Below are 25502 nucleotides of genomic sequence, written 5' to 3'. Positions count from 1 at the left end.
AGCGGATAGAAGGGTGGCTGGCGGAGAGGAGCGGATAGCAGGGTGGCTGGCGGAGAGGAGCGGATAGCAGGGTGGCTGGCGGAGAGGAGCGGATAGCAGGGTGGCTGGAGGAGAGGAGCGGATAGCAGGGTGGGTGACACAGAGGAGCGAACAGCAGGGTGGCTGGCGGAGAGGAGCGGACAGCAGGGTGGCTGGCGGAGAGGAGCGGACAGCAGGGTGGCTGACGGAGAGGAGCGGACAGCAGGGTGGCTGGCAGAGAGGAGCGGACAGCAGGGTGGCTGGCAGAGAGGAGCGGACAGCAGGGTGGCTGGCGGAGAGGAGCGGACAGCAGGGTGACTGGCGGAGAGGAGCGGACAGCAGGGTGGCTGGCGGAGAGGAGCGGATAGCAGGGTGGCTGGCGGAAAGGAGCGGACAGCAGGGTGGCTGGCGGAAAGGAGCGGACAGCAGGGTGGCTGGCGGAAAGGAGCGGACAGCAGGGTGGCTGGCGGAAAGGAGCGGACAGCAGGGTGGCTGGCGGAAAGGAGCGGACAGCAGGGTGGCTGGCGGAAAGGAGCGGACAGCAGGGTGGCTGGCGGAAAGGAGCGTATAGCAGGGTGGCTGGCGGAAAGGAGCGGATAGCAGGGTGGGTGACTCAGAGGAGAGGATAGCAGGGTGGCTGACGGAGAGGACGGGACAACAGGGTGGCTGGCGGAGAGGAGCGGACAGCAGGGTGGCTGGCAGAGAGGAGCGGACAGCAGGGTGGCTGGCAGAGAGGAGCGGACAGCAGGGTGGCTGGCAGAGAGGAGCGGACAGCAGGGTGGCTGGCGGAGAGGAGCGGACAGCAGGGTGGCTGGCGGAGAGGAGCGGACAGCAGGGTGGCTGGCGGAGAGGAGCGGACAGCAGGGTGGCTGGCGGAGAGGAGCGGACAGCAGGGTGGCTGGCGGAGAGGAGCGGATAGCAGGGTGGGTGACGCAGAGGAGCGGATAGCAGGGTGGGTGGCGGAGAGCAGCGGATAGCAGAGAGGCTGGCGAAAAGGATTGGATAGCAGGGTGGCTGGTGGAGAGTAGAGAATAACAGGGTGGCAGACGCAGAGGAGCGGATAGCAGGGTGGCTGACGCAGAGGAGCGGATAGTAGAGTGGCTGGCAGAGAGGAGCGGATAGCAGGGTGGCTGGCGGAGAGGAGCGGATAGCAGGGAGGCTGGCGGAAAGGAGCGGACAGCAGGGTGGCTGGCGGAAAGGAGCGGACAGCAGGGTGGCTGGCGGAAAGGAGCGGACAGCAGGGTGGCTGGCGGAAAGGAGCGGATAGCAGGGTGGCTGGCGGAAAGGAGAGGATAGCAGGGTGGGTGACACAGAGGAGCGGATAGCAGGGCGGCTGACGGAGAGGAGCGGAGAGCAGGGTGGCTGGCGGAGAGGAGCGGACAGCAGGGTGGCTAGCAGAGAGGAGCGGACAGCAGGGTGGCTAGCAGAGAGGAGCGGACAGCAGGGTGGCTAGCAGAGAGGAGCGGACAGCAGGGTGGCTGGCGGAGAGGAGCGGACAGCAGGGTGGCTGGCGGAGAGGAGCGGACAGCAGAGTGGGTGACGGAGAGGAGCGGACAGCAGAGTGGGTGACGGAGAGGAGCGGATAGCAGGGTGGGTGACGCAGAGGAGCGGATAGCAGGGTGGGTGGCGGAGAGCAGCGGATAGCAGAGAGGCTGGCGAAAAGGATTGGATAGCAGGGTGGCTGGTGGAGAGTAGAGGATAACAGGGTGGCAGACGCAGAGGAGCGGATAGCAGGGTGGCTGACGCAGAGGAGCGGATAGTAGAGTGGCTGGCAGAGAGGAGCGGATAGCAGGGTGGCTGGCGGAGCGGAGCGGATAGCAGGGAGGCTGGCGGAGAGGAGCGGATTGCAGGGTGGCTGGCGGAGCGGAGCGGATAGCAGGGTGGCTGGCGGAGCGGAGCGGATTGCAGGGTGCCTGGCGGAGAGGAGTAGATAGCAGGGTGCCTGGCGGAGAGGAGCAGATAGCAGAGTGGCTGGGGGAGAGGAGCGGACAGCACGGTGGCTGGCGGAGAGGAGCGGATAGCAGGGTGGCTGGCGGAGAGCAGCGGATAGCAGAGAGGCTGGCGAAAAGGATTGCATAGCAGGGTGCCTGGCGGAAAGCATCGGATAGCAGGGTGGCTGGCGGAGACGAGCGGACAGCAGGGTGGGTGACACAGAGGAGCGGATAGCAGGGTGGGTGTCACAGAGGAGCGGATAGCAGGGTGGCTGCTGGAGAGGAGCAGATAGAGAAGTGGCTGGCGGAGTTGAGCAGATAGCAGAGAGGCTGGCGGAAAGGATTGGAAAGCAGGGTGCCTGGCGGAAAGGATCGGATAGCAGGGCGGCTGGCGGAGACGAGCGGATAGCAGGGTGGCTGGCGGAGACGAGCGGATAGCAGGGTGGCAGACGCAGAGGAGCGGATAGCAAGGTGGCAGACGCAGAGGAGCGGATAGCAGGGTGGCTGACGCAGAGGAGCGGATAGCAGGGTGGCTGGCAGAGAGGAGCGGATAGCAGAGTGGCAGACGCGGAGGAGCGGATAGCAAGGTGGCAGACGCAGAGGAGCGGATAGCAGGGTGGCTGACGCAGAGGAGCGGATAGCAGGGTGGCTGACGCAGAGGAGCGGATAGCAGGGTGGCTGGCAGAGAGGAGCGGATAGCAGAGTGGCTGGCGGAGAGCAGCGGATAGCAGAGAGGCTGGCGAAAAGGATTGGATAGCAGGGTGCCTGGCGGAAAGCATCGGATAGCATGGTGGCTGGCGGAGACGAGCGGACAGCAGGGTGGGTGACATAAAGGAGCTGATAGCAGGGTGGGTGACACAGAGGAGCGGATAGCAGGGTGGCTGCCGGAGAGGAGCGGATAGAGAAGTGGCTGGCGGAGTTGAGCGGATAGCAGAGAGGCTGGCGGAAAGGATTGGAAAGCAGGGTGCCTGGCGGAAAGGATCGGATAGCAGGGTGGCTGGCGGAGACGAGCGGATAGCAGGGTGGCTGGCGGAGACGAGCGGATAGCAGGGTGGCTGGCGGAGACGAGCGGATAGCAGGGTGGCAGACGCAGAGGAGCGGATAGCAAGGTGGCAGACGCAGAGGAGCGGATAGCAGGGTGGCTGACGCAGAGGAGTGGATAGCAGGGTGGCTGGCAGAGAGGAGCGTATAGCAGAGTGGCTGGCAGAGAGGAGCGGATAGGAGAGTGGCTGGCGGAGAGGAGCGGATAGCAGGGTGGCTGACGGAGAGGAGCGGATAGCAGGGTGGGTGGCGGAGAGGAGCGGATAGCAGGGTGGCTGGCGGAAAGGAGCGGATAGCAGGGTGGCTGGCGGAGAGGAGCGGACAGCAGGGTGGCTGGTGGAGAGGTGCGGATAGCAGGGTGCCTGGTGAAGAGGAGCGGATAGCAGAGTGGGTGACACAGAGGAGCGGATACCAGGGTGGCTGGCGGAGAGGAGCGGATAGCAGGGTGGCTGGCGGAGAGGAGCGGATAGCAGGGTGGCTGGCGGAAAGGAGCGGATAGCAGGGTGGCTGGCGGAAAGGATCGGCTAGCAGGGTGGCTGGCGGAGAGGAGAGGATAACAGGGTGGCAGACGCAGAGGAGCGGATAGCAGGGTGGCTGACGCAGAGGAGCGGATAGCAGGGTGGCTGACGCAGAGGAGCGGATAGCAGGGTGGCTGACGCAGAGGAGCGGATAGCAGGGTGGCTGACGCAGAGGAGCGGATAGCAGGGTGGCTGGCGGAGCGGAGCGGATAGCAGGGTGGCTGGCGGAGCGGAGCGGATAGCAGGGTGGCTGGCGGAGCGGAGCGGATAGCAGGGTGGCTGGCGGAGAGGAGCGGATAGCAGAGAGGCTGGCGGAGCGGAGCGGATAGCAGGGTGGCTGGCGGAGAGGAGCGGATAGCAGGGTGGCTGGCGGAGAGGAGCGGATAGCAGGGTGGCTGGCGGAGAGGAGCGGAAAGCAGGGTGGCTGGCGGAGAGGAGCGGATAGCAGGGTGGCTGGCGGAGAGGAGCGGATAGCAGGGTGGCTGGCGGAGAGGAGCGGATAGAAAAGTGGCTGGCGGAGAGGAGCGGATAGCAGGGTGGCTGGCGGAGAGGAGCGGATAGCAGGGTGGATTGCGGAGAGGAGCGGATTGCAGGGTGGCTGGCGGAGAGGCGCAGCTGGTGGTGAAGATTGCAGGAGAACCCCAATGGAGAGGCGTGACAGTCAGGTGTCAAGCTGAGCAGTGGAGCATGTAAGATGCACAACCCCACCCCCACATACCTTTTCCTGCTTCCACCCAGGCTGGGAGGTAAACTCTGCAGAGGAACTTCTGAACTCTGGAGGCTGCACTGACCAAGGACAGAAACTGCGGGTGGGGGGAGACTGTTGGGCTGCTGGACTTTTAGACCCTGAGGGGGAAAGGACACTGCTAAACTTACTTGGGGGTGAGTCTTTTGCTCATGGTTTGTGTTATGAATCCTGTTTGTGGTGTTTTCCCAACATGATGCCACATTGTTTCCCTCCGTTATGAAAAGGATTTTGCTACACTCAGAGTCTGTGCTTGTGAGAGGGGAAGTCTTGCCCCTTAGGGGGGTGATATGTCATTGTCCCAGGTCACTGGGTGGGGCTCGAGCCGGTTTTACATTGTGTTATTGAAATAGATCCCCTGCAGCCTGAACCCGGCCCTTGTTGCTGCCAACTCAGACGGGCAGAAGAGTTTCATTAGGAAGAACAACCTACAATCTGGAGCCCCCCCCAGGGCCTGTGCCTCACACACTCAGCTGTGCGCTGTGTTCAGCCAGCTCCCCTCCAGGCACTGGGAATCCTTCACTCCCTGGAGACTGAACAGACCTTGGCTGTGTGTTCTCGAGTCGCTGGGCTGCCCGTGGAGCACACGGCAGGGGCTGTGGGCAGGGGGGGCTGTGGGCGGGGCTGTGGGCGGGAGACACAGACACTCACACACGGGGGGAGCAGCCCCTCCCCCCCGGGGACTCACCTGGCAGCAGCAGCAGGAGCCCCAGGGCCAGAGGTCCGAGGAGCAGCAGCAGCAACAGGGCCAGGAGGCAGCTCACATGGCTCCCGCAGCGCAGCACAGCGCCCCCCGGCGGCCGGGAGGAGGAATTACACCCTTCCCGGACAGAGCCCTTCAAAGCTTCCCTCGCAGGGAAGCCAGTTATCAAGCGGTTCTAAAACCGCTTCTAAATTTAACAACCGGTTCGTGTGAACCACTGCGACCGGCTCCAGCTCACCCCTGTATAAGGCTGATGTATCATCTCCATCTTGTCTTCAATCCTGCTTCTTACCTCTGGAGGGACTTTGCTACAACCTGAAGCTCTGCACAAAGGACTGAATGACCCATCCCAGCAGGGGATGTTCCAGAGACTTGATTTGAACCTGCAGTTTATGCCATCGCTGCTGCAAGCCTGAACTAAGAACATTGCCATTGCTGTATGTAATTGATTCCATTTAACCAATTCTAGCTCTCATCTCTACCTTTTTCCCTTTACAAATAAACCTTTAGATTTTAGATTCTAAAGGATTGGCAACAGCGTGATTTGTGGGTAAGATCTGATGTGTATATTGACCTGGGTCTGGGGCTTGGTCCTTTGGGATCAAGACAACCTTTTTCTTTTATTGGGGTGTTGGTTTTCATAACCATTCATCCCCAGGACGAGTGCACTGGTGGTGATACTGGGAGACTGGAGTGTCTAAGGAAATTGCTCGTGTGACTTGTGGTTAGCCAGTGGGGTGAGACCGAAGTCCTCTTTGTGTGGCTGGTTTGGTTTGCCTTAGACGTGGAAAAACCCCAGCCTAGGGCTGTGACTGCCCTGTTTGAGCAATTGGTCCTGATTTGGCACTCTCAGTTGGGTCCCGCCAGAACCGCCTCGTCACACATCCATGTGCAGATTGAATTTTGTAACGTGCACCAATATACAGGTGATGTGTCACACCTCACCTCCATATTGGTGCGCACAACACAATTCATTCCGCACACGGACAACAAATTAGAGGAAACACTGCTCCTGACTTTCAACCTACCTGTCACATCTTGAATTTCATACATTGACTGATCAGAATAAAGTGCTCTCAAGTGAGCTATAGACCAACGGTGGTTCATAGTAATTATTCAGCAAGTATTTTAGAAAACTTAGAACATTAGAGGAAATCATGAACTGCCAAGAGACAATTAATGGAGAGAAGCAGCAAGATTAATCCCGTACATTGGATTGGTTGTGTCTTCTTTGCCTGATCTGAAAAAAGACCAAAAGGACCCGAGTCTCCTCGCTGTCGATAGCCCCCTGCTCGGCCAATCAGCACTGAGACTCTGAGGGGCGGGAGGCTGAGGGGTCTCACCAGATGTGCCAAAGGACGGCCCAGGTCACCATCAGAGGAGATCACTCTCAGATCCAGCCCCACCTCTTGGTGAGGACCTCTGCAATGAGAGCAACCTCCCTCCCCCGCCCACACTCTACACACCCCTCCTTGGTAGAGGGAGGGAAGCAGGGGAAAGGGGGAAAAGAAGCAAGAGAAGAGGCAAAAGGAGGGAGGAAAGAGGAAAAGGGAAACCAAAAAGGACAAACCCCAATGTCCCCAGGGATTCCAACCATCAAATCCTAGGTAGGAAATCAAATTCTGCCACCTGAAGCCAGTGTTTCCTGGGCCTAGAATGCTGCCTGCGCCAGGTGGATCAGACTGAACAGGTTCCAAACCTCTCTCAGCCTCTTACCTTGTCAAAGGGAAGTTTGTTTTCGGCACAGTCAGTGGCAGGAAAGGAGAAAACTCCACAGAGGTTCCTCCTCATGCTCACAGCCGTGAATCCTAATTCTCTCTCAGCCCTCGAGGAGAGACCTCGTGAAGGAGACTTGCGGCAGCAAAGCCGGGGGTCTCAGAGACTGGCCTGGCCCTGCACCTTGGTCCTGCCCGGCTGATGTCGGGGTCTCTCTGTGAGGTCACCCCCTCCCCACCACCTTTGCCCAATAGGCCGAGTTCCTGCAAAAGGCCTTTGTGATGTCACTGCCACACCCACCCCTCCCCTCAAAGCTGATGTCCTGCCCCTGGCCAGCCTCGTTGGGTGTTTGAGTTGTTTCCCCTGAATCACCACACTCAATGACTGTTCAGTCTGTGGATGGAGCCGCTACACAATAAAACATCAGTTTTTCATAAATTAGTAGCCTTAAGGCCAGAAGGGACCATTAGAGTATCTAATCTGACTCCCTGCATATCCCAGCCCATCTGTGTATCACAATAGCTTCTTTTTGACTAAAGCACCTTCCCAAAGGCCTCTAGTCTTCATTGGAAGACATCAAGAGATGCAGAATCCATCACTTCTCTTGGCAGCTTGTTCCAGTGATGAATCACCCTCCATCTTACAAATCTCTGCCTTGTTCCAATGAGAATTTTTCTGATTTCTGCTTCCAGCCATTGGTTCTTGTTATGCCTTTCTTTGCAAGACTAAAGAGCCCTTTAAATACTTGGTGTTTTCTCTCGCGAAGGCACTTGCACACTGCAATCAGCTCTCCTCTAAACAGATTGAGCTTTTCAATGCCTCCTTATAAGACATCTTCTCCATCCCTCAAATATGGCTCTTTTCTGTACCCTCTCCAGTTTTTAAAACGTTATTTTTGAAACGTGGACACCAGAACGGGATGCAGTGTTCCAGTATCAGTCTCACTACAGCTGAATCACTTCCCTTTCCAGCCTCTGTTTATCTAGCCATGGATGGTGTCACTGCCTCCCAGGACTTGTGCAGTCTCTCAGCCCTGTACAGTCCTTGGAAGGAACCCCCTTCAGTGTGACATCCCTTCTTGGAGATTCACTCTCTCTCGAGGGGAAAGGCCCCTCTGCCTCCGTGAAAGGCACTTCTCTGAGACCTGAGCATGCCTGTCTGCCATGGGCCCCTCAGGGAGTCCCCTCCCTCTGGACCCTGGGGCCTCTACTCCCAGAGGAAGACTGCAACCCCGATGTCTAGACTGCAGTGATGCTCAGCCAGTGTAAGAGAGGGGTTTATTGAGAATCTGAACATAGCACAGGAAACTCTCAGGGCCTCAGGCCTAACCTCCCTCTGCACAGTCCAGCTAGGTCTCTCCTGCATCCATGTGGGCTCTGGCTGTTTTCTCTCCCCAGTCCAGATGCCCCCTCTTTCCAGCCAAGCATCCGATCTCATCTTCCCACAAGCCTCTGTCCTTTGTCTTCTGTCCCAGAGAAACTGGCTGCCTGGGTCTCCTCTCTCTCTTTAGCGCGAGGGAGGGGGAGAGCTGAGATTTCAGGCTGTAGTGTTTATGGCTGGATTGCTGCTATTATTTGACAGAACCTGACAATTCAATGGCACAAACGGGGGAACGGGGCAGCGCTACAGTGTCAGGGAGTGAACTGGAGAAAATACAGGAAGGATTTCTAGCAAGGGCGCCGTGTAACTAACCAGAATGAAGAATATTCTCTGCCCCCCTCGTCTAACTCTGGGCCTGACTCTGTCCCGTGCTGAGGCCCCTTGCCCTGTCTCTGGCCGTGTCTGGGGGCTTCATGCCCCGGTAGAGCCCCGAAGGTAAAGGTGTGATGTAGCCTCAGCCCCAACAAGACTCAGGCCCATGTCACTTTTATCCTGGGTTTCAGATGAGTGACCCCTAGAAGTTGGGGGGCCACCGGTGCCTAGACCATGGCCCGGCCACAGAGGCCCCGCCCCTGCTCATCCTCTTCACCCATCGCTTTTTCCTGCCTTAGGTGAGCGGGGGGTGGGGAGGGTCCTTGGGGAAGGAGGCGGAGCAGGGGCAGGAAGAGGCAGAGAGAGGGAGGGGACTCGAGGGAAAAGGCCCAGCGGGGGTGGGGCGCAGGCCTTTGGGGAAGAGGCGGAGGGGGGATGGGAGGAGGCAGAGCAGGGCATCGGGTTAAGAGGCAGAGTGGAGCCGGGTGCAGGTTGGGCCCCCACTTCTCTGGAGCTTCGCTTCCAGCACTCGAAAGATGACAATGGGCCCACGGAGGGGTGACTCGCCCCACATTCCCAGTGTTCCCCCCTTGTATGGGCGGCCGTTTGGGGGAGACTCAGCCGCCCCGGCCTCTTAGACGGGCTGTGGCTAAAACATTGGCCTTGCCGTGAGCAGGATTTGAACCTGCGCAGGGAAACCCTCGTGGATTTTGAGTCCAACACCTTAGCTACTCGGCCATCACAGTTGTGAGCAAAGCAGGCCCCTAAGGCCAGAGAAACGCCCAGGCCTGACGTCATCTGAACTGCAGAATTCAAACAGCAAACCTGGCTCCCAAAGCACCAGGGGGAATTTGGGGCTCTCGTTCCTTCGCCGTGTGGTTAAGCACCAAACCAGCACCCTCCTGTGGGGTCTGTCATTGTTCCTCTCCACACTGTAACGATCGAGACAGGGAGAGGTGACCTGACCTGACCAAGGTCAGACAGTGAGGTAGAATCCAGCTCTGCCCCCCACCAGCTCCTGGCTCTATCCGCCAATGGACTGACTTTCTCGCTGGATTAAACTGTTTGTCATTCATTCATTCATTCATGCCCGTCACCCCAACCGGGGTATGGGCCGCCAACCACAGATCTCCAGAGTCTTCTATCCTGGGCCATTCGCTCTAGCTGGTTCCAGGTATAGCCCATTTTTTTGCTATCAACCTGAAGGTCGCGTCGCCAGGTATTTCTTGGGCGGCCTCTTTTCCGCTTGCCTTGGGGGTTCCACCGCAGTGCCTGTCTGGTGATGTTGGTTGGCTGCTTGCGTAGTGTATGTCCTATCCAGCCCCACCTTCTCCTTCTAATTTCTTCCTCTGCTGGGAGTTGACGGGTCCTCTCCAAGAGGTGGATGTTACTGATGGTGTCTGGCCAGCGGATCTGGAGAATCCTTCTGAGGCAGCTATTAATGAAGGTCTGGATCTTCCTGGTGGTTGTTTTGGTTGTCCTCCAGGTTTCAGCTCCATACAATAGGACTGATTTCACGTTGGAGTTGAACAGTTGAATCTTTATTGCCAAAGACAGCTCTCTGGAGCTCCAGATGTTCTTGAGCTGTAAGAAGGCTGCTCTTGCCTTACCAATCCTTACTTTGATGTCTGCGTCTGTGCCACCCTGCTGGTTGATGATGCTACCTAGGTAGGTGAAGGACTGTACTTCTTCCAGGGGGCGTCCATTCAGTGTGATTGGGTCGTTGCTGATGGAATTGATCCTAAGGATCTTGGTCTTGTCCTTGTGGATGTTGAGGCCAACCTGTGATGACGTGGCTGCCACTACGTTGGTCTTCTCTTGCATCTGCTGTTTACTGTGTGAAAGGAGTGCAAGGTCGTCGGCAAAGTCCAGGTCATCAAGCTGGGTCCACAACGTCCACTGGATTCCGTTCCTACGCTCGTAAGTGGATGTCTTCATAATCCAATCGATGACGAGAAGAAAGAGAAGTGGTGACAACAAGCATCCTTGTCTGACTCCGGTTCGCACCTGGAAGCTGTTTGTGAGCTGCCCTCCATGGATCACTCTACAGTGTATGCCGTCGTATGAGTTCTTGATCAGGTTGACCACCTTTGCTGGGATGCCATAGTGCCGAAGGAGCTTCCAGAGGGTCTCTCGATCCACGCTATCGAACGCTTTCTCATAGTCAACAAAGTTGATGTACAACGAGGAGTTCCACTCCATAGACTGCTCGACTATGATGCGGAGTGTTGCTATCTGGTCCGTGCATGATCTGTTCTGCCGGAAACCTGCCTGTTCATCTCGTAGCTGTGGATCGACGGCATCCTTCATTCTCTCTAAGAGGACTCGGTTGAAGACCTTCCCTGGCACCGACAGGAGTGTGATTCCTCTATAGTTGGCACAGTTGCTGAGGTCTCCTTTCTTGGGGATTTTGATGAGATATCCCTCTTTCCAGTCAGCCGGAATCACTTCTTCTTCCCATATCTTCTCAAAGAGGGGGTACAGCATTTCCACTGAAGTATCCAGGTCTGCTTTCAGGGCCTCTGCTGGGATGTCGTAAGGTCCAGCCGCCTTACTGTTCTTCATCATGGTGATGGCTTTTCTGATCTCGGCTCTGCTTGGTTTATCGCAATTGAAAACTGTTTGTACTGGACTCTTTTCTCCATCTATAAACAGGACTAAGCCACGACTGGACTGTCCGACAGGAGAATGGGCCACGGCTCCCTTCCCCGGACCCTGGATTTCTCACCACTTCAGAGAAACTTGTTAGTGGAAAAATGAATCACATTCAAATGACTGCAGATTATGAACCGTTTGCTGTTGCCTTGGAACTTGGCCCCACCCAGCCTTTTCCCCTGAGTCAGGAATGATAATTTATTGGTTCACTCTGATTTGTTTCAGTTTTATGTTAGCAGCTATTGCCACTAATTGGTCAGAGCCCGTCACTTCCGGAAGTCCGAAACGTTTCCCCCCTAGCTCCCTTCTCGGTACCTTTGATTTTCCTCAGTCTCCTTCAGAGCACTGGCTTTCTTGGCACCAATAACCAAGACTGATTTCCAGATCAGGAGACGTGTCCTCCAGCTGCTGGAACTTCCCTGTTTCACACCTAGAAAGAAACAGGTTTTTCCCCATTAATCATTATCATATTTTATTGTCGTATTTTACTCTGAATTTCTTGCCCGTGAGAAATGCTGAATTGAGGGACTGGAGAATGAGTCTCTGTGTATCCAGCCACAGAATAGCTGCAGCCCCAGCAATGGCTGTGCAAGCTTCCCCGAGGTGTCCCGTCAATGTGCTTCACCCCGATTTACGGAGACCAGCTCTGGGGACAGGATGAGTTCGGTCCCGTGGGCAATTCACTCCTCGGCCTCCATGCTTTGATGGCCAATAGATTCCAGTGTTCCTGCTGGTCATTGTTCTGTGGCCATCTGCCCACCTGCCACTGGACCGAGATCAGCTCCCCTCACACCAGCTCATTCCTCACCGGTCTGTGAATGGTCACCACGTCATACAGACGTTTGTTCACTCCTGCCGGGGGCAGAAGAGAACCCAGTGCCCTGGAGGTGACAGGCCCGTACTGTGTCCCCAGTCAGGGCCATCGTCCCTGCCCTGAGGTGGTGGCTGCTCTGGGGAGCTCACGCTGGCACCGGTTCAGCGGCCCCGCCGTTAGCTCTTGAGTGTAGCCGCTGAGACTCCCCACCCCCAGCGAGAGCCGTAGCCATGTTGGCAGGAGAAGCTCTCCCAGCGACATAGCACTGCCCACACCGGCGCTTGGGTCAGTGTAACTGTGTCACTCGGGGGGTGGCTCATTCACACCCCTGAGCGACATACGTTCTACCGACACAAGGGGGCGTAGCCGCAGCCTGAGCAGAGAAGCGATTTAGAAAACAGATTTAGTTGTGTAGGAAATGCAGAAACCCGGGTTTGTAAGAAACCAAAGGAGATTCCGACCCACGTGTCACCTTCACCACGTTGCAGTTGTGCCCTGGGACAGTTGTGTTGTCTCAGCCTGTGGCCAGACTAATGGCGTGTGCAGGGGGAGGAGCCACGCCCCGTCTATGGGGCTTCTGGCATCCTAGAGGGGAGAAAGGAGAAAAGACGCTCAGTCCCCCATGCCACTCACACAGGGGGCGGGAACTTCTGTGGTCATTTAAACAGGCTCAAGGTCCCCGAAAGAGTGAAAGGTGTTAACGTGCCGCTGTCACCGTCCAACACTGAACGGGGGAAACACGGCTTGCGGTTTGGTAGAGAGAGACTTCAGCCCGCTTAGTCCCATGGCAAACACACCTCTCACATCCCTGCTAGTGTGTTACTGAAACACAGAGAGAAACAGAGACAGAGTTAAAGCAATGGAAATGTAAAGTAGTCAGTAAGGCTTGTCTTTAACAGCATCCCCTGTGCCCTTTCTCTTCAGCTGGGAGAGTTTTTAGAAGGAAAGTTCCTTATGTGATGGTCTCTTGGATGGTTTTGAAGAAGGTAACAGCTGTCCTGGGGAGATCAGAGAGATCAGCTGAGATGGGCTGGAGCTGTCATTGTTGTGGTGTCTCTTGTTAAAGTCCAATCCCATAAAGTCTAAGATAAGGCGAACACACACAAACGGGGAAAGAAGAGAACAGCAAAGATACAAGATGCAGCTTCTGGCTCTGGCCTAGCACAAGGCCTTGCCAGCCGCTCAGAGACCTAGCAAGCTTGAACCCCCATTGGGCTGCTTGGGGCATGGCATTTAGCTGGCTTTCTGCTCACAGGCTTACAGCAGTGTTCAAAACACACAGTCTTGGCCAGCTAAGTCAGATTTTGATTGAACAGAAGCAGAAGGAGAGGGACAGGAAAAAGAAACTATAGGACTATAACAGCGTTTAAAAAAGAACTGGATAAATTCATGGAGGTTAAGTCCATTAATGGCTATTAGCCAGGATAGGTAAGGAATGGTGTCCCTAGCCTCTGTTTGTCAGAGGGTGGAGATGGATGGCAGGAGAGAGATCACTTGATCATTACCTGTTAGGTTCACTCCCTCTGGGGCACCTGGCATTGGCCACTGTCGGTAGACAGGATACTGGGCTAGATGGACCTTTGGTCTAACCCGGTACAGCTGTTTTTATGTTCTTATAAAAATACATCAGGAAGGAAAAAGACAGGCTGGGAGTGGAGGTGTCTTACTTAGGCCTGGCTACACTAGAAAATTAGGTCGGCATAACTACATCATTGAAGGGTGAAATCCACACCCCCAAGCAGCCTAGTTGAGCCAACAGAAGTCCTTCCCCCGTCCCGGAGACAGTGCTAGGTCAAAGAAAGAATTCCTCCATCAGCCAGCTACCAGCAGTTGGAGATGGCATCCCGTTGGCATAGGGGTGTTTACATGGAAGGACCACAGCTGTGCTGCAGCAGTGTTTTAAGTGCAGACAAGCCCTGAGTCACACATCCCAGGTGGTGTTTGGGATTCAGTTGGAACCAGTGGCAATGACAATGTCATCTAGCTCCCTCTCTCTGGCACAGTCTGGTAAGAATATGTCATGGGTTCACGACAAGCAAGGTTTGGGGTTTGAGATGAGCTACATACCCAGGTCAATCTACAACTCAGATCTTAGCCCAGTAATCATGCTGTTGCCAATTCTTTAGTATCTAAAATATTAAGGTTTATTTCTGGAAAGGAAGGAAGGTGAGAGTTAAAATTGGTTGAAGGAATCAAATACATACAAGAATTGCAAAGTTCTTGGATCACGCTTGTAGCAGTGATGGAATAAACTGTTGGCTTTTTAAGTGTCTGGTTGCTTCTGAATCATTGGAAGGTCCTCAGTCCTTTGGTTAGAACGCTCCCATTAGTATAAGGTCATCATCAAGAGGTCTGAGCAGGAAAGAGGCCAAATGGAGATGTGTCCAGGGCCTTTTATAGCTTGTGGATGGAAACCCCCATTGTTTCAAACAAAGCCCTCAGTGGAGAGAGTGGAAAATGACAGGTAACGAGATGGTGTTTGGAGTCACATGGGCACGTCCCACGTCCATGCCTGATTTCGCTTAGTCACAGCAGAAGCCATGACCTAGACTCCAGATGGAACGTTCCCAGGCAAGTCCATTGAGAGCAGATAGGGGTGTGACCTTATCTAAGGGTATGGCTACACTTACGGTTTGCAGCGCTGGTCATCCAGCTGTGCAGGGCCAGCGCTGCAGTGTGGCCACATTGGCAGCATTTCCAGCACTGTACTGAGAGGTGCATTGTGGGCAGCTATCCCACAGAGCACCTCATCCCGTTTTGGCGCCGTTTTGGCGCTGAGTATTGTGGGAAGGGGAAGGAAGTGTGTGGGTCATTCCGTTTCCTGTTCCAACGCCCCGTGGTGCATCGCTTCACTTCCCAGCAGTCACAGTTTCGCCGTCCACGTTTCTTGCCATTGTGAGTTCAGCACGCTGTGAAATGGAGCCTGAGCTGCTGAGGAATTTGCTGCTGACTGTCGCCAGCACATCACGTTTGGCAGTTGAGCTATTCCTCCTTCAGTTCCAAAGTGACAGTGAGGAGTCCGATGATGATATGGATTTGCCTAAAGCAGGTGACATGAAATTGCTTGTGGCGGTAACGGAAATGCTCAGCACCGTGGAACGCCGCTTTTGGGCTCGTGAGACAAGCAGTGAGTGGTGGGATCACATTGTCATGGAAGTCTGGGATGACGAGCAGTGGCTGCAGAACTTTCGTATGAGAAAAGCCACTTTCATGGGACTGTGTGCTGAGCTCGCCCCCACCCTGCGGCGCAAGGACACAAGATTGAGAGCTGCCCTGACGGTGGAAAAGCGGGTGGCTATTGCAATGTGGAAGCTGGCAACTCCAGACAGCTACCGGTCGGTCGGGAACCAGTTTGGTGTGGGAAAGTCGACCGTTGGAATCGTGTTGATGCAAGTTTGCAGGGCCATTAATCGCATCCTGCTAAGGAGAACCGTGACTGTGGGGAACGTGCAGGACATTGTGGATGGCTTTTCAGAAATGGGTTTCCCTAACTGTGGAGGGGCAATAGATGGGACGCATATTCTTATTCTGGCACCACCCCACCTAGCCTACGAGTACATTAATCGCAAGGGGTATTTCTCTATGGTTCTCCAGGTGCTTGTGGATCACCGTGGGCGTTTCATTGATATTTACACAGGCTGGCCTGGAAAAGTGCATGATGCACGCATCTTTCGGAACAGTGGCCTGTTCAGGAAGATGCAGGAAGGTACATTTTTCCCAGACCGAAAGATCACAGTAAGGGACGTTGAAATGCCCATTGTGATCCTTGGGGACCCCGCTTACCCATTAATGCCTTGGCTCATGAAACCATATACAGGGAAGCTGAACAGGAGCCAGGACCGTTTCAACTACAGGCTGAGCCGATGCCGAATGACTGTGGAGTGTGCTTTTGGCCGTTTAAAAGCTCGCTGGAGATGTCTGTATGGGAAGCTAGACTTGGGGGAAAGCAGCATCCCTGCGGTTATATCCGCGTGCTGTACCCTCCATAATATTTGTGAAGGGAAGGGTGAAGCATTCAGCCAGGCATGGACCAATGAGGTGCAAGTCCTGGAGGCTGAATTTGCACAGCCAGACAGCAGGGCTACTAGAGACGCCCACCACAGGGCAACAAGGATTAGGGATGCCTTGAGGGAGAAATTTGAGGCTGAAAGCCAACAGTAATGTTTTTTTGCCTTGACCAGGAGTGACGTGCACTGGTTACAGTGCTTTTAAGTGCCTGTGTTTTCCTTGATGTTTGTTACCTGTGTTTTCATTGGGGTTTGTTATCTTTCACTTTATGCAATAATAAAAACTGATTCATAATCAAAGAAATCATTTATTTTAAAAAAAGGAAGTACACGGGCAGGGGGGTTGGTTGTTGAACTGTACATTCATAGTTTTTCATATGTACTGCCAGGAGTGCTGTGCACCTCAGGATTGTACTGTTGCATGGTGATGGGGGTTGAGTGCAGAGGGTAAGGGTCGTAGTTCTCTGGGCTCATAGGTGACCGTACAGGTGTCGGGGGCAGCTGGTGATGGTGTAGGTAAGAACCTGGATGCTGGGGAACGGGACTTGGAGCTGACATTGGTGCATAGGGGAAAGAGGTTTGGGAGGGTGGGGGTTTGGCACGGTAGTGCTCTGCCTGCATTGCTACCATTGACTGCATACAGTCTGTTTGGCGCGCAATGAGGTTTATAAGCTGCCTCGTGGTTTTCTTCAGCGTCAACGCCTTTCTCCTGCTTTCTGTTTGCCTCCAGTGATGCATCTTTTCTGTCCATTCCTGCGCATTTTTATTCTCTGTTGCACACTGGTTCATAACTGCCTTCACCAATTCTTCTTTGCTTTTGTTAGGTTTCCTCCTCAGGTTTTGAAGCTTTCTTTCAGTCACTGATAAGACCGGCCCAGGACTACTCAAGGTCACTGTAAAAATACAGCAAATGATACATTTTAAGAGAGCTTCCATTGTGTATAATCTGAAGTTATTTTAAAGTCTCACAAGCATTCCTCACACATTTCAGCAACTGCTAGAGAATTCACAGCCTCCCAGAAATGGTAATGGTAATTAACCCTGGGGTTTCCTTCTGCGGTCTGCTCGAGCAGGGTGCTTCTTGCTTCATGGCTAGGCTGCTTGTTTCGGGGCTTTGTTAAATGCAGCAGTGCCATGTCCCTCAGGAATTAACCCTGGGGTTTCCTTCCGCGGTCTGCTCGAGCAGGGTGCTTCTTGCTTCATGGCTAGGCTGCCTGTTTCGGGGCTTTGTTAAACGCAGCAGTGCCATGTCCCTCAGGAATTAACCCTGGGGTTTCCTTCCGCGGTCTGCTCGAGCAGGGTGCTTCTTGCTTCATGGCTAGGCTGCTTGTTTCGGGGCTTTGTTAAACGCAGCAGTGCCATGTCCCTCAGGAATTAACCCTGGGGTTTCCTTCCGCGGTCTCCTCGAGCAGGGTGCTTCTTGCTTCATGGCTAGGCTGCCTGTTTCGGGGCTTTGTTAACCCTGGGGTTCCTGGGGTTCCTGCCTGCCGCGCTATGCAGTTGAGGAAACCAGCACTGAAACACTCCCTCCATTTCCCACAGGAGTTAATACTTGAAGATATCTCCCTTCTGCGGGTTACCAAAGAAGCAAGGGAGGGGCTCCTACAACAATGCGGATTCCGCCCGGGTCCTTATGCAGCGTGCCTCTGTGCAAGCATGGTTCCCCCACCCCTCCTGGAACAGTGGCGCGGACGTGTTAGCCTGAATGGGACAGGGATCACAATGGCTCTCCCTTTAAACTTGAGGTACGTCTACACTACGGGACTATTCCGAATTTGCATAAACCGGTTTTGTAAAACAGATTTTATAAAATCGAGTGTGCGTGGCCACACTAAACACATTAAATCGGTGGTGTGCGTCCACGGTCCGAGGCTAGCGTCGATTTCTGGAGCATTGCACTGTGGGTAGCTACTCCGTAGCTATCCCATAGTTCCCGCAGCCTCCCCCGCCCCTTGGCATTTCCGGGTTGAGATCCCAGTGCCTGATGGGGCAAAAATCATTTTCGCGGGTGGTTCTGGGTACAGCCTCACCCCTCCCTCCCTCCCTGACAGCGGCAGACAACCGTTTCGCGCCCTTTTTGCTTGGTGAACCGTGCAGACGCCATAGCACAGCAAGCATGGACCCTGCTCAGCTCCATACCGCAATTGTGGATGTTTTAAACACCTCGCGCACTCTCGTGCAGTATATGCTGAACCAGGACCTTCGAACCGAGGCGAGTAAGAGGCGGATACGGCAGCGCGACGATGACAGTGATGAGGACGTGGACACAGAATTCTCTCAAACCGCGGGCCCCGGCGCTTTGGAGATCCTGATGGTAATGGGGCAGATTCTATCCATTGAACGCCGATTTTGGGCCCGGAAAACAAGCACTGACTGGTGGGACCGCATTGTGTTGCAGGTGTGGGACGATTCCCAGTGGCTGCGAAACTTTCGCATGCGTAAGGGCACTTTCATGGAACTTTGTGACTTGCTTGCCCCTGCCCTGAAACGCCATAATACCAAGATGAGAGCAGCCCTCACAGTAGAGAAGCGAGTGGCGATAGCCCTGTGGAAGCTTGCAACGCCAGACAGCTACCGGTCAGTCGGGAATCAATTTGGAGTTGGAAAATCTACTGTGGGGGCTGCTGTGATGCAAGTAGCCAAAGCAATCACTAAGCTGCTGCTACGAAAGGTTGTGACTCTGGGAAACGTGCAGGCCATAGTGGATGGCTTTGCTGCAATGGGATTCCCTAACTGTGGGGGGGCGATAGATGGAACCCATATCCCTTTCTTGGCACCGCAGCACCAGGGCACCCAGTACGTAAACCGGAAGGGGTACTTTTCAATGGTGCTGCAAGCACTGGTGGATCACAAGGGACGTTTCACAAACATCCACGCGGGATGGCCAGGGAGGGATCATGACGCCGCGTATTCAGAAGCACTACTCTGTTTAAACGGCTGCAGCAAGGGACTTACTTCCCAGACCAGAAAATAACAGTTGGGGATGTTGAAATGCCTGTCGTTATCCTGGGGGACCCAGCCTACCCCTTGATGCCATGGCTCATGAAGCCATACACAGGCAGCCTGGACAGTGGTCAGGATCTGTTCAATTACAGGCTGAGCAAGTGCAGAATGGTGGTGGAATGTGCATTTGGCCGTTTAAAGGCTCGCTGGCGCACATTACTGACTCGCTCAGACCTCAGCCAAACCAATGTCCCCTATGTTATTGCTGCTTGCTGTATTCTCCACAATCTCTGTGAGAGTAAGGGGGAGACCTTTATGGCGGGGTGGGAGGCTGAGGCAAATCACCTGGCCGCTGATTACGCGCAGCCAGACACCAGGGAGATTAGAAGAGCACACCAGGAAGCGGTGCGCATCAGAGAAGCTTTGAAAACGAGCTTCATCAATGGCCAGGGTACAGTGTGACTGCTGTGTTTGTTGATGAACACCCAACCCTTTGATTGACTCAGTCCCTGTAAGCAACTCCCCTCCCCTTCGAGGACCGCTTACTTATGCAAATAAAGTCACTCTCTATTAAAAAGCATGAATTCTTTATTTTTTCATTATAAAAAGAGGGAGAGAAGTAAGGGTGTGCTTTGGGAGGAGGAAAGGAGGGATGGAGAAGGCCATTAAAAAAAAATTCAGAGTAACGGCATCCTTCTGGTTGGGCTATCCACGGGGGTGGAGTGGGCGGGTGCACGGAGCCTCCCCCCACGCGTTCTTACACGTCTGGGTGAGGAGGCTAAGGAACATGGTGAGGGGGGAGGGTGGTTATACAGGGGCTGCAGCGGCACTCTGTGATCCTGCTGCCGTTCCTGAAGCTCCACAAGACGCCGGAGCATGTCAGTTTGATCACGCAGCAGCCCCAGAGTTGCATCCTGCCACCGCTGATCTTCCTGCCGCCACCGCTGATTTTCCTGCCGGTCTTCCTGCCGCCACCTCTCATCTCGGTTGTCCCTCCTGTCCTCACGTTCATCCCTCCTGTCCTCACGTTCACTGGCCTCTTTCCTGTAATTTGAAACCACGTCCTTCCACTCATTCAGATGAGCTCTTTCATTGCGTGTAACTTCCATAATATCCGAGAACATCTCATCTCGCGTCTTCTTTTTCCTCCGCCTTATCTGTGCTAGCCTTTGGGATGGAGGAGGGACGCTTGAAAAATTTGCAGCTGCATGAGGGAGATAAATATTTAGAAAGATACATTTTACAGAACAATGGTTATACTCTTTCACAGTGAAAAGCACTATTCACCTTACATAGCACATGTGATTTCCCTACAAGGTCGCATTTTCATCTTAATAGTGACTGCTTGCATCTCTGGGGTTACAGATCTCACAGACACAGGTCCAGGCATCAGGATTCAGCTTGCATGCGGCCATGGTAAGCCACTGTCTCAGTGATTTACCCTCCCCAACGCATGGCTAATACCACGCTAGCTCCTGCTAATCAACAACCTTCCTCCCCACCCACTGCTTGTCCGGTAGCTTGGGGAAGATCGCCTCGCCGGTGACCAAACAGAAAAGATCATCGGCATTTCACCCTCCTCCCCGCTCGCTACGTGCAGGAAAGTGTTTTTAAGCTGCTGCATTCCACGAACCCAGTAGAAAAATGGCCACCCCCCTTACTTAAATTCCTGATTTTTAACCAGGTTATCCTGAACGATATCACTTTGCTGAGGATAACAGAACAAGATAAAGAGCGGATGCTTCTTGAATGCCAGCAGTCCCGGGACCATACGCTGCGATGCTTTGCCACGCAATGATACCTGATTACTTGCTACATGCATGGCATGGTAAAGTGTCCTACCATGGTGGGCGGAACAAGGATGCCTTGCCCAGAAACCTTCTGCAAAGGCTTCTGGAGTACCTACAGGAGCGCTTCATCGAGATGTCCCTGGAGGATTTCCTCTCAATCCCGGACATGTTAACAAACTTTTCTAAGTAACTATACTGTCTGCGAATGCATCCCAAGTCCTCAGGGCAAATCAATCATTAAAAAAGGCTTGCTTAAAAAACACTGTTTGCTATTTGCAAAGGTACACTCACCAGAGCTCCCTTCCATGGCGTCATTCTCTGCAATAGTTGCTTGTGAGGGCTGGGAGCAGGGTAATTCCGTCAGGGTGATAAAAAGCTCCTGGCTGCTGGGGGTCACGGAGTGCTGTGTGCTCTCTGCGAGGTCTTCCTCTTCTTCTTCCTCTTCATCTTCCCCGTCTGCATAATCCTCAGACATGGCAGAGATTACAACCCCCACCTCGGAATCCACGGTCAGGGGTGGGGTACTTGTGGCTCAGCCCCTAAAATTGCCTGCAGCTCATCATAGAAGCGGCAGTTTTTTCGACCTGACCCGTACCTTCCATTTGCTTCTTTGGTTTTCTGGTAGGCTTGTCTGAGCTCCTTAACTTTCACTCTGCACTGCACGGAGTCCCTGCTGTGGCCTTTAGCAGTCATAGCCTTAGAAATTCTTTCAAATACTTTTTCATTTCGTCTTTTGGAACGCAGTTCTGTTAGCACTGAATCCTCTCCCCATATAGCGATCAGATCCAGTACCTCCCGAGCGGTCCATGCTGGGGCTCTTTTTCGATTCTCAGGAGACTGCATTGTTAACTGTGCTGATGAGCTGTGCGTGGTCACCTGTGATGATGAGCTCTCCACGCTGTCGAAGCAGGAAATGAATTTCAAAAGTTCGCGGGGCTTTTCCTGTCTACCTGGCCAGTGCATCCGAGTTGAGAATGCTGTCCAGAGCGGTCAGTGGTGCACTGTGGGATAGCTCCCGGAGGCCAATACCGTCGATTGCGGCCACACTAACCCTATTCCGATATGTTAATACCGATATTAGCGCTACTCCTCTCGTCGGGCAGGAGTACAGAAACCGATTTAAAGAGCCATTAAAATCGATATAAGGTGCCTCCTAGTGTGGACGGTTGTGGCGTTAAATCGGTTTTACGCTCGTAAAACCGATTTAAACGCCTAGTGTAGACCAGGCCTTGGTCACGCGAATTGCCTATGCTCTTGCAGAAACTTTTGAAGAGATTACAGAGGCAGATTACTGCGACGTGATAGACCACATCAATGGGATATTCCATGTCTAGGCATGCAGGCATGCAGCCATACCATCCCCCCTACTCTCCCAAAACCTTTGCATTGCAATAAAAGCTGCTTACCTGGGACCTGCTCCTGTGATTCTTCTGCACCAAGTTCCAGGGGCTGCGACTGGCTAGCTTCCTCCTGGCTTGAGAAGAGCTCCTGACTGCATGCCTCCTCCGGGCTGGCTTCCCCCACCACAGTAGCCTCACTGTCTGCCTCCCCCTCCCCCTCCTCTACCGGCTCTGAACTGTCCATTGTGGTCCTTGGATTTACAGAGGGGTCACCCCCATAAATCGCATCCAGCTCCTTGTAAAACCGGCAGGTCGTGGGGGCACTGCCGGATCTGCGGTTCCCCTCACGTGCTTTGCAATAGGCACTCCGGAGCTCCTTTACTTTTACCCTGCACTGCACCGCGTCACGCTCATGGCCCCTTTCCAGCATGGCTCTCGATACCTGGGCAAAGGTATCATAATTCTTACGGCTAGAGCGCAGCTGTGCCTGCACAGATTCCTCCCCCCAAACACTGATGAGGTCCATCAGCTCGCCATTGCTCCTTGCTGGGGCTCGTTTGCCACGTGGAGGCATGGTCACCTGTAAAGATTCACTGATTGCATTCCATACCTGGCTGAGCAAACAGGAAGGGGATTTTTAAAATTCCCGGGGCATTTAAAGGGCGGGTCACCTGAAGCCAGGGAAGTAGAGTCTGACCTGATGAGCAGAGTGGCTGAACAGGCATTCTGGGATACATCCTTATACCCTGGAGGCAATCACAGCGCTGGTGTGTGGCCATACTTGATGACCAGCACTGCAGCACCAGCGCTGGAATCCTTATTTCCCATGCCGAGAGGGGTGTTCGGCCAGCGCTGCAGCCAGGGAGTTGCAGCGCTGGAAGTGCCTTGCAGGTGTGGCCACTTACTAATTGCAGCGCTGGTGGAGGCTTTCCAGCGCTGCAAATCGCCAGTGTAGCCATAGCCTAATTGAACTATGACCATATAGACCATTATTGCAACCACTGTCATGTAGTTGCAACAAATCTTGTACAAAGATGGTGAAGTGAGGTGTCTATGAAAAGGTTGTCATTTGCTGGTTATGCTTATGCTGTCGGTATGTGTGTATTATTCTTGTATTTGAAGTTATGAATATTGGCTCTGTACTTGTATTTCACTGTTTGCTTCTGAGTAGCACCAGTGAAACATTTGGCCAGCTTATTGAGAAGGGGCTACTCAAGTTGAATGGCCCAATTAACAAGTACTTGACTGACAATGGAGCCTGGGAGACTCCAATCCACATCCAGTGAGCCTTCCTGGGAATGTTCAATGGCTGCTACCTGTAAGGAACCGAGTCATGTGTGGGCATGTGACATGCCCATGTGACTCCAAACTCCATCTTGCTGCTGTAATTTTCTACAGTAGGAACAAGGGGGTTTCCTGCCACATGACAAAGGATACAAAGGACCATGGACACCCCTCCATTTTGTCTTCAATCCTGCTTCTGACAACCTCTGGAGGGACGTTGCTACAAACTGAAGTTCTGAACACAGGACTGAATGACCCAGCGCAGCTGTGGATGGACCCCAGAGAGTTGATTTGAGCCAGGAGTTTATTCCATTCACTGCTACAAGCCTGACCAAGAACTTTGCCATTGTTGTATGTATTTGATTCCATTTAACCAATTTTAACTCTCATCTCTATTTATTTCTTTTTATGAATAAACCTTTAGATTTTAGATTTTAGAGGATTGGCAAAAGTGTGATTTTTTTGGCACAATCTGATTTGTATATTGACCTGGGTTTTGTGGCTGGTCCTTTGGGAATGGGAGAACCTTTAACTGGGGACACTGGTTTTCATAATTAGTCATCCCTATAAGGAGTGTCGCTGGTGGTGATACAAGGGAACTGGGTATCTGAGGGAATTGCTTGTATGACGTCTGGTTGGCCAGTGGGGCCAGACCGAAGTCCTCTCTGGCTGGCTGGTTTGGTGCCTTAGAAGTGCAGGACCCCCAGGCTGGGGCTGCGGCTGCAGCTGCCCTGTTTCTTAGCAATTCACCCTGAACTGGTTCTCTCAGTAGAGCACACTTGTTACAAGCGGGTTACACATCTATTTGCTAAAGAGCAGTGGAATATTAGAGGTCTGGACTGCTGAGTTAAGGGAGTGTGGTGTAGTGATTAGTGACAGGATAATCAAAGACCATATAGTTGGCTCATTCAGTCTGAAAAGCACCACATTAAAGCTCTGGTTTTCATTCCTAGTCCTGCGTGATGTGACTTCTCAATTACCTGATAGGAAAAAAGAGGGAAGATGGTATCCAGCACTTGACTTCCATCTAGAGCTGTGACCATGATGCTCTGGTCAGTGAGTCGAGGTCTGTGTGAAGCGCGTGGAATTTTAAACAGCTCCCTGTGCAGGTGACATTGGAAGCGTTGGTGCCCTGGATCCTAAGCTCTCAGGGTATCTGGTGGGACACCGTGTCTATGGAACTCTGCCTGCCTTTGAGGTCCAGTGGGACAGGCAGCCAGCATCAACCCAAATACTGAATATCCCGCAAAATCTGTTAGCTTCAGCCCTCTGCTGGTGCAGCGGGGCTCCCTTGTTTCCAGATGAACAATTGCATTCACAGGCAGCACAGAGATACCAAACAGGCAGCGGATATTCCTTGTGCTTATCACGCATTGCTGGAGTGGCCAGAGGCGGGCTAATGGGAGGGGAGACATCTCTGAAATTGGGTCCAAACTGTTAAAAAGTTTGAATGCCCTCTCCCCTGCTGTCAGGGCTTTGAATTTATTTCCTGTCTGCTCCTGATTTAAGTTGTGAAGATGTGGCAGCCAGCTGCCATGAGGCCTCTGGGCCTGGAGCAGGGCCGGCGCTTCCATTTAGGTGACCTAGGCAGTCGCCTAGGGCGCCAGGATTGGGGGGGGGCAGCATCTTGCCGGGAGGGCGGCAGGCGGCCCCGGTGGACCTGACGCAGGCGTGCCTGCGGAGGGTCCGCTGGTCCCGCGGCTCCTGCGGGAGGTCCACCGGAGCCGCGGGACCAGCGGACCCTCCGTAGGAACGCCTGCGGGAGGTCCACCGGAGCCACGGGACCAGCGGACCCTCCGCAGGAACACCTGCGGCAGGTCCACTGGAGCCACGGGACCGGTGGCGAAATGGGTAGAGCCGGCCCTGCGCCTAGGGCGCCAAAAACCCTGGCGCCGCTCCTGGCCTGGGGAAGTTAATTCACATCAATGTAGCAGTTCCCACTACACAGGTGCCAAGAACAATGTGATAAAACAGTGGTAATGATGCATCAGACTCCCCCTGGTGAAAATCCATGTACCTCCAGTAACTTCAATGGATCTAGGCCAACTTTCACCACGTGAGAATCTGGCCCAACATTGTACCCAGTTGTAGAGCAGCCCATGTAAGGAGCTGTGTCCTCGGCAGCATCTCCAGTCACCAGTCCCCCCCGGCAGTGGGGTTTCCTTTTCTGGTTCCAGAGGGCTGCTCCTCAGGTTCCCTGTTGAATCTCATAGTGACATTGCTGTATTCCAGACAGTGCAGAACGAAGGGCCCAGGAACACGAGACACAGCATGGTGAATGTGTTTGACTGATGACTACGGATCT

General features: G+C 53.9%; 1 non-coding gene across 1 annotated transcript; it reads right to left on the bottom strand.

Moving 5' to 3' along the window:
• Positions 1-9028: 9028 nt before the first annotated feature.
• TRNAL-CAA lies at positions 9029-9110 on the bottom strand. The gene has a single exon. It is a non-coding gene; the product is annotated as a tRNA-Leu (tRNA).
• Between the last annotated feature and the right edge of the window lie 16392 nt (positions 9111-25502).

This window comes from Mauremys reevesii, linkage group 11 (genome assembly GCF_016161935.1).
Source record: "Mauremys reevesii isolate NIE-2019 linkage group 11, ASM1616193v1, whole genome shotgun sequence".
Lineage (NCBI taxonomy): Eukaryota > Metazoa > Chordata > Testudines > Geoemydidae > Mauremys > Mauremys reevesii.
The sequence above is the reverse complement of the archived record's forward strand: the minus strand, read 5'-3'. Positions and strand labels throughout refer to the sequence as shown.